The 17386-nt window shown below is 46.1% G+C and overlaps 1 protein-coding gene across 7 annotated transcripts in view; it reads right to left on the bottom strand.

Annotated features, from left to right (window-relative positions):
• Nucleotides 1-17386, bottom strand: part of CAMTA1 (calmodulin binding transcription activator 1) — a 2053806-nt gene that overhangs the window by 270574 nt on the left and 1765846 nt on the right. The gene's annotated exons all lie outside the window — the stretch shown is intronic.

The following is a 17386-nucleotide window of genomic DNA, read 5'->3' as shown; positions in this document are numbered from 1 at the left end:
ATTGGAAGAGCAAAGGAAACGCTGATACAGATTGTTACAGAGGTCTGTCATGCACTATAGGGCCACCTGTCTAGTGCAGACTCAGTCACTCTCTACCTATCCTCCATGTGTAGTGCAAGCTCTGTCACTCTCTACCTGTCCTCCATGTGTAGTGAGTAGTGTTGAGCGATACCTTCCGATACTCAAAGGTATCGGTATCGGATGGTATCGGCCGATATCCAAAAAATATCAGATATCGCCGATACCGATACCCGATACCAATGCAAGTCAATGGGACGCAAGTATCGGAAGGTATCCTGGAGCGTGACCGCTCATGTGACCGCTCACGCGACCAATCACAAGCCGCGACGTCATCGCAGGTCCTAAACTCCTCATTCTTAGGAACGGAGGCTGCCGGTTACATCGGTAAGGTCCAGGGGCCGCCGGACGGGTGAGTATATCCATATTTTTTATTTTAATTCTTTATTTTTTGCATGAATATGGATCCCAGGGCCTGAAAGAGAGTCTCCTCTCCTCCAGACCCTGGGAACCATACACTGGGAACTTCCGATTCCGATTTCCGATATCACAAAAATATCGGAACGGTATCGGAATTCCGATACAGCAAGTATCGGCCGATACCCGATACTTGCGGTATCGGAATGCTCAACACTAGTAGTGAGGGCTCTGTCACTCCCTATCTGTCCTCCATATGTAGTAAGGGCTCTGTCACTCCCTACCTGTCCTCCATGTGTAGTGCAGGGTCTGTCACTATCTGTCCTCCATATGTAGTAAGGGCTCTGTCACTCCCTACCTGTCCTCCATGTGTAGTGCAGACTCTGTCACTCCCTACCTGTCCTCCATGTGTATTGCAGGCTCTGTCACTCCCTACCTGTCCATGTGTAGTGCTGGCGTCTGTCACACCCTACCTGTTCTCCATGTGTAGTGCGGGGTCTGTCACTCCCTACCTGTCCTCCATGTGAAGTGCGGGGTCTGTCACTCCCTACCTGTCCTCCATGTGTATTGCAGGCTCTGTCACTCCCTACCTGTCCATGTGTAGTGCTGGCGTCTGTCACTCCCTACCTGTCCTCCATGTGTAGTGCGGGGTCTGTCACTCCCTACCTGTGCTCCATGTGTAGTGCAGGCTCTGTCACTCCCTACCTGTCTTCCATGTGTACTGCAGGCTCTGTCACTCCCTACCTGTCCTCCATGTGTAGCGCAGGCTCTGTCACTCTCTACCTGTCCTCCATATGTTGTGAGGGCTTTGTCACTCCCTACCTGTGCTCCATGTGTAGTGCAGGCTCTGTCACTCTCTACCTTTGCTCCATGTGTAGCGCAGGCTCTGTCACTCTCTACCTGTCCTCCATGTGTAGCGCAGGCTCTGTCACTCTCTACCTGTCCTCCATGTCTATTGCCAGCTTTTTCCCTCTCTACCTGCCCTCCATGTCTAGTGCAGGCTCTGTCACTCCCTACCTGTCCTCCATGTCTATTGTCGGCTTTGTCACTCCCTACCTGTCCTCCATGTGTAGTGCATGCTCTGTCACTCTCTACCTGTTCTCCATATGTAGTGAGGGCTCTGTCATTCCCTACCTGTCCTCCATGTGTAGTGCAGGGTCTGTCACTCTCTATCTGTCCTCCATATGCAGTAAGGGCTCTGTCACTCCCTACCTGTCCTCCATGTGTAGTGCAGACTCTGTCACTCCCTATCTGTCCTCCATGTGTATTGCAGGCTCTGTCACTCCCTACCTGTCCATGTGTAGTGCTGGCTTCTGTCACTCCCTACCTGTCCTCCATGTGTAGTGCGAGGTCTGTCACTCCCTACCTGTCCTCCATGTGTAGTGCGGGGTCTGTCACTCCCTACCTGTGCTCCATGTGTAGTGCAGGCTCTGTCACTCCCTACATGTCCTCCATGTGTACTGCAGGTTCTGTCACTCCCTACCTGTCCTCCATATGTAGTGAGGGCTTTGTCACTCCCTACCTGTCCTCTATCTGTAGTGCAGACTCTGTCACTCCCTACCTGTCCTCCATGTGTAGTGCATGCTCTGTCACTCTCTACCTGTCCTCCATATGTAGTGAGGGCTCTGTCATTCCCTACCTGTCCTCCATGTGTAGTGCAGACTCTGTCACTCCCTACCTGTCCTCCATGTGTATTGCAGGCTCTGTCACTCCCTACCTGTCCATGTGCAGTGCTGGCGTCTGTCACACCCTACCTGTCCTCCATGTGTAGTGCAGGGTCTGTCACTCCCTACCTTTCCTCCATGTGTATTGCAGGCTCTGTCACTCCCTACCTGTCCATGTGTAGTGCTGGCGTCTGTCACTCCCTACCTGTCCTCCATGTGAAGAGCAGGGTCTGTCACTCCTTACCTGTGCTCAATGTGTAGTGCAGGCTCTGTCACTCTCTACATGTCCTCCATGTGTAGTGCAGGCTCTGTCACTCTCTACATGTCCTCCATGTGTAATGCAGACTCTGTTACTCTCTACCTGTCCTCTATGTGTAGTGCAGAATCTATCACTCTCTACCTGTCCTCCATGTGTAGCGCAGGCTCTGTCACTCTTTACCTGTCTTCCGTGTCTATTGCCAGCTTTTTCCCTCTCTACCTGCCCTCCATGTCAAGTGCAGGCTCTGTCACTCCCTACCTGTCCTCCATGTCTATTGCCGGCTTTGTCACTCCCTACCTGTCCTCCATGTGTAGTGCGGGGTCTGTTACTCCCTACCTGTCCTCCATGTGTATTGCAGGCTCTGTCACTCCCTACCTTTCCATGTTTAGTGCTGGCGTCTGTCACTCCCTACCTGTCCTCCATGTGTAGTGCAGGGTCTGTCACTCCCTACCTGTCCTCCATATGTAGTGAGGGCTCTGTCATTCCCTACCTGTCCTCCATGTGTAGTGCAGACTCTGTCACTCCCTACCTGTCCTCCATGTGTATTGCAGGCTCTGTCACTCCCTACCTGTCCATGTGCAGTGCTGGCGTCTGTCACTCCCTACCTGTCCTCCATGTGTAGTGCAGGGTCTGTCACTCCCTACCTGTCCTCCATGTGTAGTGCAGGGTCTGTCACTCCCTACCTGTCCTCCATGTGTAGTGCAGGCTCTGTCACTCTCTACCTGTGCTCCATGTGTAGTGCAGGCTCTGTCACTCCCTACCTGTCCATGTGCAGTGCTGGCGTCTGTCACTTCCTACCTGTCCTCCATGTGTAGTGCAGGGTCTGTCACTCCCTACCTGTCCTCCATGTGTAGTGCAGGCTCTGTCACTCTCTACCTGTGCTCCATGTGTAGTGCAGGCTCTGTCACTCTACCTGTCCTCCATGTGTAGCGCAGGCTCTGTCTCTCTCTACCTGTCCTCCATGTCTATTGCCAGCTTTTTCCCTCTCTACCTGCCCTCCATGTCTAGTGCAGGCTCTGTCACTCCCTACCTGTCCTCCATGTCTATTGTTGGCTTTGTCACTCCCTACCTGTCCTCCATGTGTAGTGCAGACTCTGTTACTCTCTACCTGTCCTCCATGTGTAGCGCAGGCTCTGTCACTCTCTACCTGTCCTCCATGTCTATTGCCAGCTCTTTCCCTCTCTACCTGCCCTCCATGTCTAGTGCAGGCTCTGTCACTCCCTACCTGTCCTCCATGTCTATTGCCGGCTTTGTCACTCCCTACCTGTCCTCCATGTGTAGTGCAGACTCTGTCACTCGTCTCTACCTATCCTCCATGTGCAGTGCAGGCTGTCACTCCCTACCTGTCCTCCATGTCTATTGCCGGCTTTGTCACTCTCTACCTGCCCTTTATGTCTAGTGCAGGCTCTGTCACTCTCTACCTGTCCTCCATGTCTAGTGCAGGCTGTCACTCCCTACCTGTCCTCCATGTCTATTGCTGGCTTTGTCACTCCCTACCTGTCCTCCATGTGTAGTGCAGACTCTGTCACTCTCTACCTATCCTCCATGTGCAGTGCAGGCTGTCACTCCTTACCTGTCCTCCATGTTTATTGCCGGCTTTGTCACTCTCTACCTGCCCTTTATGTCTAGTGCAGGCTCTGTCACTCCCTACCTGTCCTCCATGTGTAGTACAGGCTCTGTCACTCTATACCTGTCCTCCATGTGTAGTGCAATGTCTGTCACGCAGGCTCTGTCACTCCCTACCTGTCCTCCATGTCTAGGGCAGGCTCTGTCGCTCTCTACCTGTCCTCCATGTGTAATGCAGGCTCTGTCACTCGCTACCTGTCCTCCATGTGTACAGTCATGGACAAAAATTTTGAGAATGAGACAAATATTAATTTTTCCAAAGTCTACTGCTTCATTTTTTCTAATGGCAATTTGCATATACTCCTGAATGTCAGAGTGATCAGCTTAACAGCAATTACTGTACTTGCAAAGTCAATATTTGCCCAGAAAATGAACTTTAACCCCCAAAACACATTTCAACATCATTGCAGTCCTGCCTTAAAAAGAGCAGCTAACATCGTTTTAGTGATTGATCCATTAACACAGGTTTGGGTGTTGATGAGGACAGGGCTGGCGATCAATCAGTCATGATTAAGTAAGAATGACATCACTGGACACTTTAAAAGGAGGCTGGTGCTTGGTATCATTGTTTCTCTTCAGTTAACCATGGTTATCTCTAAAGAAACACGTGCAGCCATCATTGCACTGCACAAAAATGGCCTAACAGGGAAGAGTATCGCAGCTACAAAGATTGCACCTCAGTCAACAATCTATCGCATCATCAAGAACTTCAAGGAGAGAGCTTCCATTGTTGTCAAAAAGGCTCCAGGGCGCCCAAGAAAGACCAGCAAGCGCCAGGACCGTATCTTAAAACTGTTTTAGCTGCGGGATCGGACTACCAGCAGTGCCGAGCTTGCTCAGGAATGGCAGCAGGCTGGTGTGAGTGCTTCTGCACGCACTGTGAGGCGGAGACTCTTTGAGCAAGGCCTGGTTTCAAGGAGGGCAGCAAAGAAGCCACTTCTCTCCAGAAAAAACATCAGGGACCGACTGATATTCTGCAAAAGGTACAGGGAGTGGACTGCTGAGGACTGGGGCAAAGTCATTTTCTCTGATGAATCCCCTTTTCGATTGTTTGGGACATCTGGAAAACAGCTTATTCGGAGAAGAAGAGGTGAGCGCTACCACCAGTCTTGTCTCATGCCAACTGTAAAGCATCCTGAAACCATTCATGTGTGGGGTTGCTTCTCAGCCAAGGGAATCGGCTCACTCACAGTCTTGCCTAAAAACACAGCCATGAATAAAGAATGGTACCAGAATGTCCTCCAAGAGCAACTTCTCCCAACCGTCCAAGAGCAGTTTGGCACCCAACAATGCCTTTTCCAGCATGATGGAGCACCTTGCCATAAAGCAAAGGTGATAACTAAATGGCTCATGGAACAAAACATAGAGATTTTGGTTCCATGGCCTGGAAACTCCCCAGATCTTAATCCCATTGAGAACTTGTGGTCAATCATCAAGAGACGGGTGAACAAACAAAAACCAACAAATTCTGGCAAAATGCAAGCATTGATTATGCAAGAATGGACTGCTATCAGTCAGGATTTGGTCCAGAAGTTGATTGAGAGCATGCCAGGGAGAATTGCAGAGGTCTTGAAGAAGAAGGGTCAACACTGCAAATATTGACTTGCTGCATTAACTCATTCTAACTGTCAATATAACCTATTGGTACTCATAATATGATTGCAATTATATTTCTGTATGTGATATAAACATCAGACAAACACTAATAAAAACCAGAGGGCAGCAGATCATGTGAAAATATAATTTTGGTGTCATTCTCAAAACTTTTGGCCATGACTGTAGTGCAGGGTCTGTTGTGCATCTGTTATGATCCGGTGACTTTGGAGCCGCATGAACTTTCTCTGGAGTAGGTGGAAACTGTACTGACCGCAAAACCTGAACTAACACCGCAACTAGAAGTAGCCATGGGGTGTGCCTAACAAACCCTAGACACCTCGACACAGCCGGAGGACTAAATACCCCTATAGATGGAAATAGGAATACTACCTTGCCTCAGAGCAGAACCCCAAAGGATAGGCAGCCCCCACAAATATTGACTGTGAGTAGGAGAGGAAAGACACACGCGGGCAGAAAACAGGATTCAGCAAAAAAGGGGCCACTCTAGCTAAATAGGGAAAGATAGGACAGAATACTAAGCGGTCAGTATTAAAACCCTTCCAAAAATATCCACAGCAGATAATACAAAAAGTTCCACAATCTAACTAAAGACATGGAATGTATATCTGCCACTCCAGAGAATCCAACAAGACTGAGAAAATACTGACACAATCTAAGCTGGAAAAAAAAAACACTGAATAGCACAGAATTATTAAGCACACAGCATGTGTGCCACAGAAACCAAAACCAGACACTTATCTTTGCTGATTTGGCAGAAGGCAGAAGGAACCAAACCAGGACCAAAACCTCCCAACAACCATGGACAACTGGCAAGGACTAATGAATCCTGCACGCCTAAATACCCCAGTCAGAACTGCAATCAGCAGATACACCTGACCAGGACTGCAACTCAGGAACAACTGCATTACCACCTACAACCACCGGAGGGGGCCCAAAAGCAGAATTCACAACATGCATCCTCTAATCTGATGGTATCTGCTTTTATCAGATGTTTCCCAATGGGTGAGATATTAAGGATGTGGGGCAGTGATGCCACTTTTGGGCTGTGATCTGGTTTTGGATCACCTTGATAAGTAGAGCGTCAGAGTCACTGAGTGTTTAGATGTTAAATTAAATTTGTGTAAGTTCATTTGCTCCATTCAGATTATAAGGTTTTATGCAGCTTGTGGAATGACTCCACTACTCCGCGCACCACGTGTTGCTGGCAACCAAGTCTAATGAACCTTCCCAGCACATGAGCCATCATAAGGGGCTTAACAAGGGGAACCATCATCAGTGAGGCGCAGCGTCACACTCCGGCACACTGACAGTGATGACTTTCTTTGACATCCGGGCTGTTAACGCTATAATTCTCATTATTGTTCAGCCCTAAGATTGCAAATGTCATCTAGGTCTTACAAAAACATCAGCATTTTAGGAAATTTAATTTAATATATGGAGCAACTGCTGTCATGCTCCAGTGCACTACAGCACTATTGTGGGCTGGGAATAGACTATAATGGACAACGCTCTATGGAAAGTTGTCATTTATTTTTTCCTCAATATTTACGATCCTAGCTTGTTCCCAGGGAATGGAAGCAATCTTTTGTGCATCAAGAGATTGTATACCTGTAGAGACCTAATAATTCGACTTTTTCTGGATGGTGTGAAATTATGGGAATATTACCTGCACTGGACAGCCACGTATTCATTACCCAAACATCATTCTAAGTGGTGAATAAAAAGGATTTAACCCCTTAAGCCCCGAGGGTGGTTTGCACGTTAATGACCAGGCCAATTTTTACAATTCTGACCACTGTCCCTTTACGAGGTTATAACTCTGGAACGCTTCAACGGATCTTGGCGATTCTGACACTGTTTTCTCGTGACATATTGTACTTCATGTTAGTGGTAAAATTTCTTCGATATAACTTGCGTTTATTTGTGAAAAAAACGAATATTTGGCGAAAATTTGGAAAATTTCGCAATTTTCCAACTTTGAATTTTTATGCCCTTAAATCACAGACATATGTCACACAAAATACTTAATAAATAACATTTCCCACATGTCTACTTTACATCAGCACAATTTTGGAACCAAAATTTTTTTTTGTGACGGAGTTATAAGGGTTAAAAGTTGACCAGCAATTTCTCATTTTTACAACACCATTTTTTTTTAGGGACCACATCTCATTTGAAGTCATTTTGACGGGTCTATATGATAGAAAATACCCAAGTGTGACACCATTCTAAAAACTGCACCCCTCAAGGTACTCAAAACCACTTTCAAGAAGTTTATTAACCCTTCAGGTGTTTCACAGGAATTTTTGGAATGTTTAAATAAAAATGAACATTTAACTTTTTTTCACACAAAATTTATTTCAGCTCCAATTTGTTTTATTTTACCAAGGGTAACAGGAGAAAATAGACCCCAAAAGTCGTTGTACAATTTGTCCTGAGTACGCTGATACCCCATATGTGGGGGTAAACCACAGTTTGGGCGCATGGCAGAGCTTGGAAGCAAAGGAGCGCCATTTGACTTTTCAATGCAAAATTGACTGGAATTGAGATGGGACGCCATGTTGCATTTGGAGAGCCCCTGATGTGCCTAAACATTGAAACCCCTAACAAGTGACACCATTTTGGAAAGTAGACCCCCTAAGGAACTTATCTAGATGTGTGGTGAGCACTTTGACCCAACAAGTGCTTTACAGAAGTTTATAATGCAGAGCCGTAAAAATAAAAAAATCATATTTTTTCACAAAAATGATCTTTTCACCCCCAATTTTTTATTTTCCCAAGGGTGAGAGAAGAAATTGGACCCCAAAAATTGTTGTGCAATTTGTCCTGAGTACGCTGATACCCCATATGTGGGTGTAAACCATTGTTTGGGCGCAGGGCAGAGCTCGGAAGGGAAGGAGCGCCATTTGACTTTTCAATGCAAAATTGACTGGAATTGAGATGGGACGCCATGTTGCATTTAGAGAGCCCTTGATGTGCCTAAACATTGAAACCCCTAACAAGTGACACCATTTTGGAAAGTAGACCCCTTAAGGAACTTATCTAGATGTGTGTTGAGCACTTTGACCCAACAAGTGCTTCACAGAAGTTTATAATGCAGAGCCGTAAAAATAAAAAATCATATTTTTTCACAAAAATGATCTTTTCACCCCCATTTTTTTATTTCCCCAAGGGTAAGAGAAGAAATTAGACCACAAAAGTTGTTGTGCAATTTGTCCTGAGTACGACGATACCCCAAATGTGGGTGTAAACCATTGTTTGGGCGCATAGCAGAGCTCAGAAGGGAAGAAGCGCTATTTTACTTTTCAATGCAAAATTGACTGGAATTAAGATGGGATGCCATGTTGCGTTTGGAGAGCCCCTGATGTGCCTAAACATTAAACCCCCCCACAAGTGACACCATTTTGGAAAGTAGACCCCCTAAGGAACTTATCTAGATGTGTTTTGAGAGCTTTGAACCCCCAAGTGTTTCACTACAGTTTATAACGCAGAGCCGTGAAAATAAAAATTATTTTTTTTTTCACAAAAATGATTTTTTAGCCCCCAGTTTTGTATTTTCACAAGGGTATCAGGATAAATTGGACCCCAAAAGTTGTTGTCCAATTTGTCTGGAGTACGCTGATACCCCATTTGTGGGGGGGGACCACTGTTTGAGCGCATGACAGAGCTCGGAAGGGAAGGAGTGCCATTTGGAATGCAGACTTAAATGGATTGGTCTGCAGGCGTCACGTTGCATTTGCAGAGCCCCTGATGTACCCAAACAGTACAAACCCCCCACAAGTGACCCCATATTGGAAACTAGACCCCCCAAGGAACTTATCTAGATGTGTTGTGAGAACTTTGAACCCCCAAGTGTTTCACTACAGTTTATAACGCAGAGCCGTGAAAATATATATATATTTTTTTTCACAAAAATGAAATTTAGCCCCCAGTTTTGTATTTTCACAAGGGTATCAGGATAAATTGGACCCTAAAAGTTGTTGTCCAATTTGTCCTGAGTACGCTGATACCCCCTATGTGGGGGGGAACCACTGTTTGGGCGCATGACAGAGCTCGGAAGGGAAGGAGCGCCATTTGGAATGCAGACTTAAATGGATTGGTCTGCAGGCGTCACGTTGCATTTGCAGAGCCCCTGATGTACCCAAACAGTACAAACCCCCACAAGTGACCCCATATTGGAAACTAGACCCCCCAAGGAACTTATCTAGATGTGTTGTGAGAACTTTGAACCCCCAAGTGTTTCACTACAGTTTACAACGCAGAGCCGTGAAAATATATATATATTTTTTTTCTTCACAAAAATGAAATTTAGCCCCCAGTTTTGTATTTTCACAAGGGTATCAGGATAAATTGGACCCTAAAAGTTGTTGTCCAATTTGTCCTGAGTACGCTGATACCCCCTATGTGGGGGGGAACCACTGTTTGTGCGCATGACAGAGCTCGGAAGGGAAGGAGCGCCATTTGGAATGCAGACTTAAATGGATTGGTCTGCAGGCGTCACGTTGCATTTGCAGAGCCCCTGATGTACCCAAACAGTACAAACCCCCCACAAGTGACCCCATATTGGAAACTAGACCTCCCAAGGAACTTATCTAGATGTGTTGTGAGAACTTTGAACCCCCAAGTGTTTCACTACAGTTTACAACGCAGAGCCGTGAAAATAAAACATATTTTTTTTCCCACAAAAATGATTTTTAGCCCCCCAAATTTTTATTTTCCCAAGGATAACAAGAGAACTTGGACCCCAGAAGTTGTTGTTCAATTTGTCCCTAGTACGCTGATACCCCATATGTTGGGGTAAACCCCTTTTTGGACGCACGGGAGAGCGTTTTACTTTTTCAACGCAGAATTGGCTGGAATTGAGATTGGACGCCATGTCGCGTTTGGAGAGCCCCTGATGTGCCTGAACAGTGGAAACTCCCCAATTCTACCTGAAACCCTACCCCTAACCTCACCCCTAACCGTTTACTGAACATTTTCTGACAGTCATAAGTGCCACGTATATAAGTGCCACGTATATAAGTGCCACGTATATAAGTGCCACGTATATAAGTGCCACGTATTTAAGAGCCACGTATTTAAGTGCCACGTATTTAAGTGCCACGATATTTCAGTGCCACGTATTTCAGTGCCACGTATTTCAGTGCCACGTATTTCAGGCACTGAAAAATACGTGGCACGTAAATACTTCAGTGCCACGATATTTCAGTGCCACGATATTTCAGTGCCACGATATTTCAGTGCCACGTATTTCAGTGCCACGTATTTCAGGCACTGAAAAATACGTGGCACGTAAATACGTGGCACGTAAATACGTGGCACTTAAATACGTGGCACTTAAATACGTGGCACTTAAATACGTGGCACTTATATACGTGGCCACTGAAATATCGTGGCACTTATATACGTATATACGTATATAAACGTATATTTCAGTGCCACGTATTTCAGTGCCACGTATTTCAGGTTAGGGGTAGGGTTAGGGGTAGGGTTAGGGTTTTTTGTTTTTTTCTTGTTTTCTTGTGTTTTTCTATAAAAACGCATGCGTTTTACCGCGTTTACATGCATTTTTTCACACATGCGGTTTTTTAAAAAAACGCATGCAGATAAAAACGCAAGTGTAAAACCAGACTAAAAGACGCTTTTTATAGCAAAAAAGTTTTTGCGTCTCCACATTTTGAGAGCTATAATTTTTCCACATTTTGGTCCACAGAGTCATGTGAGGTCTTGTTTTTTGCGGGACGAGTTGACGTTTTTATTGGTAACATTTTCGGACACGTGACCATTTTTTATCACTTTTTATTCCGATTTTTGTGAGGCAGAATAACCAAAAACCAGCTATTCATGAATTTCTTTTGGGAGAGGCGTTTATACCGTTCTGCGCTTGGTAAAATTGATAAAGCAGTTTTATTCATCGGGTCAGTACGATTACAGCGATACCTCATTTATATCATTTTTTTATGTTTTGACGCTTTTATACGATAAAAACTATTTTATAGAAAAAATAATTATTTTGGCATCGCTTTATTCTGAGGACTATAACTTTTTTATTTTTTTGCTGATGATGCTGTATGGTGGCTCGTTTTTTGCGGGACAAGATGACGTTTTCAGCGGTAACATGGTTATTTATATCCGTCTTTTTGATCGCGTGTTATTCCACTTTTTGTTTGGCGGTATGGTAATAAAGCGTTGTTTTTTGCCTCGTTTTTTTTTTTTTTTCCTTACGGTGTTCACTGAAGGGGTTAACTAGTGGGCCAGTTTTATAGGTTGGGTCGTTACGGACGCGGCGATACTAAATATGTGTACTTTTATTGTTTTTGTTTGTTTTTTTTAGATAAAGAAATGTATTTATGGGAATAATATTTTTTTTTTATTATTATTTATTTAGGAATTTTTTTTTTTATTTTTTTTTACACATGTGGAAATTTTTTTTTTTACTTTTTTACTTTGTCCCAGGGGGGGACATCACAGATCGCAGATCTGATAGTGTGCACAGCACTCTATCAGATCCGCGATCATACTTTCATCGGAGCAGGCTGCAGCTTTCATCTGCAGCCTGCTCCGACCCGGAAGTGCTCCCTGCAGGACCCGGATACAGCCCCTCGGCCATTTTGGATCCGGGGCCTGCAGGGAGAAGACGTTCGGTACGAGGTGAGTACATCACCTTGTACCGATCGTCTCAGGGAAGCACGCAGGGAGCCCCCTCCCTGCGCGATGCTTCCCTGTACCGCCGGTACACCGCGATCATGTTTGATCGCGGTGTGCCGGGGGTTAATGTGCCGGGGGCGGTCCGTGACCGCTCCTGGCACATAGTGCCGGATGTCAGCTGCGATATGCAGCCGACACCCGGCCGCGATCGGCCGCGCTCCCCCCGTGAGCGCGGCCGATCGCGTATGACGTACTATCCCGTCACCGGGAATTAAGGCCCACCCCACCTCGACGGTATAGTACGTCATACGGGCTTAAGGGGTTAAGGCTACGTTCACATTTGCGGTCAGCGCCGCAGCGTCGGGCGCCGCAGCGGCGCCGCATGCGTCATGCGCCCCTATATTTAACATGGGGGCGCATGGACATGCGTTGTGCTGCGTTTAGCGCCGCATGGCCGCAAGCGTTGGACGCAAGAAACGCATCAAGTTGCATTTTTTTTGCGTCCAACTTGCGGCCAAAAACGACGCATGCGGCGCAAAACGCAGCGTTTTAGCGTGCGTTTTGCCGCGTTTTTGTTTGCGTTGTGCGCTGCGGCGCCGACGCTGCGGCGCACAACGCAAATGTGAACGTAGCCTAATAGGGTAGTAATGAAGGTATGCTTTGCGTCTTATTATGCTACTGCAGATCTACAAATGGAAAATATTTATTTCAAAAGTTTACTAAAAAATAAAATAAAATATACACAATACACTGAGCCAATGCTGACATCTAGTGGTCTTATGTGACATTGCAGTATTTAGCAATTTATAGTGCTTTTCTACTATAGAACATAAAAAAAGTTCCCTGTAAAAATAAATTTTATAATTCAGTACTTACGTCCTCATAAACATGATGTTGCAAATCATATGTACTGTTCAGCCATCCACATTCTCCTAAGTATGCGACAACACATATGTCACGTAGGAACTAGGGTCACCTACCTGATCGCTCAAACTAGGGAGCACCGTATGCCTATCCTTGCCCCTCCCCCCGGATTATCATGGAAGCTGTAGACGCCGGGGTCATGTACCTTGCTATACTCCTATCTTCAACCTTTATCTGTTCCCTTCCCCACCCAGGAAGGTGTAAAACTGACAGACAAAAGTAGATAGACATAGATGAAAGAAAACTACAATCATACAAATATTCTCACAAAACATAAGAATGGAACACAAGGGATGGATAGGTAGGTGAAACCAAATAGGAGAGGATGAGGATAAGCATGCAAACCAACTCCAAGCAGAAATTTACTGAACAACTCTCCAACCACCTACTCCAAACACTGAAGAACTCCTCCAACACATAACCAGAAAGTGTGAACTATCACTGGCTACTCCCAAGTGCCAGTGGGGAGAATATATACCATAGGGGATTGGCCAACATCGAACAGCTGATGCAATTCAGGATGGAGGGCTCCAGGAGATCAACTGAACTGATTAACCCTTTGCAATGACAGAGCAAGGAAAAAAACCTGTACTGTTTCAAAGGATGGTGAAGCAGTTGTAATCAGTGCAGGATTTTGTGTGACCAGAAGCCACAATGTTCTGGCCCCTCTTTGTCGCGGTATCCCTGTAACAATACCGCCCCTCCTAAGAGAGACCTCAGAACCTTAGAACCAGGCTTATCTGGATGTGACGCATGAAAAGACCGGAGCAACCTGATCGCATGACCATCTTATACCGGTACCCACATAATCTTTTTAGGACCTTAACCCTTACAATGTACCAAATATTTAAGAGACCGGTGTACAAACTAAGAATCGATAATCTTGGCTATCTGGAATTCCAGATTCCGAACAACAATGACTGTGGAAGGTGGTGGTGGAGATGATTCAGGGGAAGCAATGTATTTTTGAGAAGTAATTGGGGAAACACATTATGAATCTTAAAAGCAAGTTGAAATGCTAATGGATTAACAACCGTAACTATTTATAGGAGCAGATGAACTTAGGTCCCAGTTTCCAGGAAGGAACATTCAACTTAATGTTCTTCGAGGACAACCACACCAAATCACCAACACACAGGTCCGGACAAACCAAACATCTTCGATCAGCCACACTCTTGTATTTGGACACCATTTTCTTCAAATTATTAAGACCGCTTTGCCACACTAATGTAATAGAGGAAGAATATCGCTCCTCCTTAGGTACTCCTGAAGAACGATTTCTATTGAAGGAGCAGAAGTGAGGATGAAAGCCACATGCCCCGAAGAATGGGGACTTGCCAGCTGACTCATGACATTGGTTATTCACAGCAACCTCAGCTAGAGGTAAATAAGAAACCTAATCCTCCTGATTCTCAGACACAAAACACCTAAGATATGTCTCAAGATTCTGATTCACTCGTTTAGTTTACACATTAGACTGAGAATGAAAAGAGGATGAGAATGTAACATAAATCCCCAGATGAACACAAACTGTTTTCCAAAATTTGGAAGTAAATTGAACCACCGGTTGGAAACAATATCAGATGGATTCCCCTGTACTTTCACGATTTCTTTATTAATAATTTGAGCCAAAGTTTTGGCATTTGGTAAAGCAGGTAGCGCAATGAAATTAGTCATTTTGCTGAATGTCCACCTCCACCAATATTATTACTGTATTACCTGCTGACAAGAGTATATCAGTGATAAAATTTACAAATAAATGAGTCCATGGTGTACAGTGAATCGCCAAAGTTTGAAGAGCCCCGGATGGATGAGTATGTGGGATGTTCGAACGTGGCGTCCTCAGGGTCCTGGTCGTCACAGTCGTATTGTTTTCCTCTCGGGAGAGTGATGCTACGTTTGGAGGCAAGGAAGGATAACTGTATCCAGGTATCACAAACATGCAACACATTCACACTCCAGGCCACCAGGGGGAGCTTCTGCTCCTATTTATTAGGTCACTCCCCATATATAGATAACTGGTAGTCTGTAGGGAAAGTTAGTCAGTTCCTGGCAGAGCTCCAGACAGGAGTTCTGTTAGTCAGTTCCAGACAGGGTCTGAGGAAGACAGAGGGTCAACGGAGCTGTGCATGCCGTCAGAGCTGCAGCTCCCAGAAAGAGACATTGAAAGGCAGAATTGTATTGCAGCGAGCATGAAGGAAGTCGAAGCAAAGGAGAGGATACCAGAAGGGGATCAGCCCCGCTCAGGCTGCCTCCTTCTGAGGCTCAAAATCCCAGTAGCCGGAACACTGAGGGAGTAAGGACCTCTACGCCTTATTTCAGAGACCGGCAGGACAGCTAATTGCAGGTTACCTATCCGCACATACACCCAGGAGGCATGGTGACACCTACAGAGCCGGGTTATCTAAGAGACCCTATAAAGAGGCTCAAGTCGCCAGTCATACGGGTTTTGTCCTATCCTATATGTGGGACAGAGAGAGCGAAACATCGCATCTGTGAGACCCTTATGTGAAGCCATAGGCAGTAAGGGACTACACCACCGCAGCACAAGGGAAGGCTACTGATTTCCACCTAGACAAGGGAACTCTGGATTTGCCTCCAAACCGGCCGGTCTCTGCGTGCCCTGTGATCTGGTGCTCTGGACTGTGGATGCTGAAGTCTTCAGTAAAGGTAAAGAGACTGCAACCTTTTGTCCTCGTTCTTCTCTGCGCCTCTCACCATACCACCATCTACACACCGGGACGCCCTGGGGACATACTTCACCTGTGGGAAGGAATACTGTTGTGAATTCCGTTCTCGAACTCCCTCCTGTGGTCATGAATGGTACTTCGGCGAGTTCTGTCCGTGGACTCCCTCTGGTGGCTGTGAGTGGAACTGCTGGTTCTGAGGTTGCTTCATCAGCTGCCCTCGTTTGCAGCTGGGCTGGCTTCTCTATTTAACTCCACTCAGATCGTTACTCCATGCCAGCTGTCAATGTATTAGTACTGGTTCAGATTAGGGTTGAGCGAAAAGGGTCGACCATTTTCAGAAGTCGCCGACTTTTGGCAAAGTCGGGTTTCATGAAACCCGACCCGACCCCTGTGTGGGGTCGGCCATGAGGTCGGCGATCTTCTGAATCTGGTATCGGAATTCCGATACCGAGTTCCGATATGTTTGCGATATCGGAAATCGGTATCGGAATCCACATTTAAGTGTAAAATAAAGAATTAAAATAAAAAATATTGATATACTCACCTCTCCGACGAGCCCTGGTAGTAATCGGCATCTTCCGTTCCTAAGAATGAGCGCGTTCAGAGCCTTAGAAGACGTCACGGCTTTGTGATTGGTCGCGGCGGCCCACGTGACCGCTCAGCGACCAATCACAAGCCGTGACGTAATTCTCTCAGGTCCTAAATTCCTCATTCTAGGAATTTAGGCCATGAGAATTACGTCACGGCTTGTGATTGGTCGCTGAGCGGTCACGTGGGCGGCCGCGACCAATCACAAATCGTGACGTCATCTAAGGCCCTGAACGCGCTCATTCTTAAGAAGAAAGGCTGCCGGAAAGAAGCCGAGGGTGAGTATATTCCTATTAGGTATATACTCACCCTCGTACGTGCCCTGCTTCTTTCCGGCAGCCTTCCTTCTTAAGAATGAGCGTGTTCAGGGCCTTAGATGACGTCACTGCTTTGTGATTGGTCGCGGCGGCCCACGTGACCGCTCAGCGACCAATCACAAGCCGTGACGTAATTCTCATGGCCTAAATTCCTAGAATGAGGAATTTAGGACCTGAGAGAATTACGTCACGGCTTGTGATTGGTCGCTGAGCGGTCACGTGGGCCGCCGCGACCAATCACAAAGCCGTGACGTCATCTAAGGCCCTGAACACGCTCATTCTTAGGAACGGAAGATGCCGATTACTACCAGGGCTCGTCAGAGGGTGAGTATATCAATATTTTTTATTTTAATTCTTTATTTTACACTTAAATATGGATCCCAGGGCCTGAAGGAGAGTTTCCTCTTCTTCAGACCCTGGGAACCATAGTATCCCATTGCACTGCATTGGGTTTCGCGTTTCGGCCGACCCCGACCCCGACTTTTTTATAGGATCGGATGATTTCACTCGACCCGACTTTTGAGAAAGTCGGGTTTCATGAAACCCGACCCGATCCTATAAAAAAAAAAGTCGCTCAACCCTAGTTCAGATCTCTCTCGGATCTTTCTGATGACCTGT

Source organism: Ranitomeya variabilis, chromosome 4 (assembly GCF_051348905.1).
Source record: "Ranitomeya variabilis isolate aRanVar5 chromosome 4, aRanVar5.hap1, whole genome shotgun sequence".
In the NCBI taxonomy this organism is placed as follows: Eukaryota; Metazoa; Chordata; class Amphibia; order Anura; family Dendrobatidae; genus Ranitomeya; species Ranitomeya variabilis.
The sequence above is the reverse complement of the archived record's forward strand: the minus strand, read 5'-3'. Positions and strand labels throughout refer to the sequence as shown.